Below are 3,380 nucleotides of genomic sequence, written 5' to 3'. Positions count from 1 at the left end.
AGGCCAAATGCCTGCCTCTGACTCAAAGTTTTTTGTCCTACACATTTTAAGAATGGAGTTACCCTATAACAAGATGGGGAAGATTGTTGGAGGCACAGACTTATGGAGAGATTCAAGAATTTTTCATGGGACATTTTAAGTTTGAGATTTTAAGCTTGAGACACTTAAGTATGCCAGAAGGCATATAGATGTGAGTTTGGAGTACTAAGGAGTCCATGGAACAAAGGCATAAATTTGAAAATCATTAGTCAATGGCTGGTGTTTGAAACAATGGAACTTATTTAAATCAATTAATGAAATACTTAAGAATCAGTGCATGATAAATTGGTCCTGTTGGACATGATCCTAAGTTATTGTAAAAGGTTAATTAACACCAAAATAATTTGAATTGAAACTTAAGACTTCCCAATTTTGATGTGATAATAACATATCCATTTACTAAATCAAATCCTCTGTGGCCTGAAAATTTGTCACTTTTTTTTTTGTGTGTTTACAACAAAATAGTATCACTTACATGAATGTTATTATGCTAAAAATTCTAGGCCATGTTTTCCTGGTGTCTATCTGGTTGGCTTGCTTGCTTTCATTTATTTATTTAAATTCATTTAAAAGAGATGGGGAGTGAGAAAGAGACAGACAAACAAACAGAGCTCCTATCCAACCTGCTGGTTCACTCCCCAAATATTTGAAATTGCTGAGGCTCAGCGAGGCAGAAGCCAGGAGCCAGAATCTCAATCCAGGTCTCTCACATGGGAGGCAGACAGCCAGCCAGTTGAGTTATCACCTGCGTCCACCATAGGTGTATGCTAACAGGAAGCTAGAATTGGGAGCAGAAACGAGACTCAAACCCAAGTGCTGTGATGTGGAATGCAGGTGTTCTGAGCAGTGGCGTAACTGCCATGTGAAATGCCCAGTGGTCAATATGCCTTCCTTTTTCAGTTAATTCATTCATTAATTTGAAAGGCAGAATTACAGAGAGAGGGAGAGAAAGAGAGATCTTCTGTCTGCTGGTTTACTCCTCAAATGGCTGCAATGGTCAGGGCTGGGCCAGGTCTAAGGCAGCTTACTTACCCTGCTGTGAAACAACGCTGTTTCCTCAATCTGGCCTTTTAAAAAATACTTGGATTGGCGCCTGCACTGTGGCACAGTGGGTTAGGGTGCCTCTGGCAGTGCTGGCATCCCATACGGGTTCTGGTTCATGGCCTGCCTGCCCCACTGCCAATCCTGCTTGCCGCTGGTGCCCTGGAAAGAGCAGCTGAACCTGGCCTGGGAGTTTGCACCCCTGCCACCCACATGGGATACTCCGATGAGGCTCCTGGCTCCTGGCTTCGACCTGGCCCAGCACTAGCCACTGTGGCCATTTGGGGGTGAACCAGCAGATGGAAGATCTCTCTCTCCTTTCCCTCCTTCTCTCTGCAACTCTACCTTTCAAATAAGTAAACAAATCTATATAAAAAAGGTAAAATACCTGGATTGTTGAATTCAAAGTCAGGAATCTTAGTCAATCTTAGTATTTTTCTAGTGGCTAAAAAAATAATAGCTGGGTTGTTGATCTTTTAAAAAAATGCTGAAATATCATCGTAATTTGTCATTCTGTACATAAAAATGTGACCACCCCAGTGCTTCTTGACCCTCAAGATTTCTTCCTTAGTAGAGCCTGTGTACTTATAGGGACACAACTTCTCTTTCTGGTTTCTCTTTAATATTTTCTCCTCATCGATAATGAACCTCAAGCTGCTGAGTGTGGCTTGACCTGACTCTAGGCTACAGCTGTTGTGTGTATCTCACTGCCCTGGCTTTTCCACCACACACCCTTTTGGTGGGCATTCCTCAATGTCAGCTAATACCTCTGTCAAGTTCATCTCTGTGTGAGCTAAAAAATCCCCAGTTCTGTTTCTTCATCTCCACGGCAAATGCCCTTCTTTGAACTGTCGCTGCTCAGAAGCTTTCCAGACAGTGTTTTTTAAAGACTGGGAGTGGGGGGAGGGGAGGCACTGTGGTATAGCAGGTAAAGCCACTGCCTGCAGTGCCAGCATCCCATATGGGCGCCGGTTCTAGTCCCAGCTGCTCCACTTCCGATCCAGCTCTCTGCTAATGGCCTGGGAAAGCAGTAGAAGATGGCCCATGTCTTTGGGCCCCTGCACCCCCATGGGGAGACCTGGAAGAGGCTCTTGGCTTCTAACTTTGGATCAGCATAGCTCTGGCCATTGCGGCCACTTGGGGAGTGAACGAGCAGATGGAAGTCCTCTCTATGTCTCTTTTTCTCTTGCTCTCTCTATGCCTCTGCCTCCAAATAAATAAATCTTTAAAAAAGAAAAGACTGGCCCGCACCGCGGCTCACTAGGCTAATCCTCTGCCTTGCGGCGCTGGCACACCGGGTTCTAGTCCCGGTCGGGGTGCCGGATTCTGTCCCGGTTGCCCCTTTTCCAGGCCAGCTCTCTGCTGTGGCCAGGGAGTGCAGTGGAGGCTGGCCCAAGTGCCTGGGCCCTGCACCCCATGGGAGACCAGGATAAGTACCTGGCTCCTGCCATCGGATCAGTGCGGTGCGCCGGCCGCGGCGGCCATTGGAGGGTGAACCAACGGCAAAGGAAGACCTTTCTCTCTGTCTCTCTCTCTCACTGTCCACTCTGCCTGTAAATAAAAAAAAAAAAAGACTTGGAGTGGATACTGCTTTTCTGAACTTCTCCTGATTCTTTTCCCAGAGTGTCCTCAAGGAGGGCTGGATTGTAACAGCTGTGCCCAATTTCATACAAGCTCCAGTTCTCAGGTCTGCCTGTGGGTCCAGGTTATTTAAACTAAGCTTATGAGTTGCAGTCCCTGCAGGAAAGCCACAATTTCTTCTTGCAATGTACGATTTTGGGGGAATTAACCTTGTCCCTTCTCACTTTCTCCTCCCATTCATGTGCTGATGCTAGTTTGTTAGCTATTCTGTGATATTTGATTCTTGCCATGACATTTGAGGTTTTATTTTTTTAAATATTTATTTTTTTATTTGAAAGTCAGAGTTACACAGAGAGCAAAGGAGAGACAGAGAGAAAGAGGTCTTCCATCTGATGGTTCACTCCCCAATTGGTCGTAATGGCTGGAGCTGCGCCGATCTGAAGCCAGGAGCCAGGAGCTTCTTCTGGGTCTCCTATGAAGGTGCAGGGGCCCAAGGACCTGGACCATCTTCTGCTGCTTTCCCAGGCCACAGCAGAGAGCTGGAATGGAAGAGGAGCAGCTGGGATTAGAACCGGCACCCATATGGGATGCTGGCACTGCAGGCAGCAGCTTTACCCACTACACCACAGAGCCAGCCCCAAGGTTTCATTTTTTTAAAACACAACAAAACACACAAACTTCTAAGGAAATAAGTAGATTCAAATAAATTTCAAATGCAG

The sequence above is a fragment of the Oryctolagus cuniculus genome, chromosome 8 (genome assembly GCF_964237555.1).
Source record: "Oryctolagus cuniculus chromosome 8, mOryCun1.1, whole genome shotgun sequence".
Taxonomy (NCBI): domain Eukaryota; kingdom Metazoa; phylum Chordata; class Mammalia; order Lagomorpha; family Leporidae; genus Oryctolagus; species Oryctolagus cuniculus.
This window is presented reverse-complemented; position numbering follows the sequence as displayed.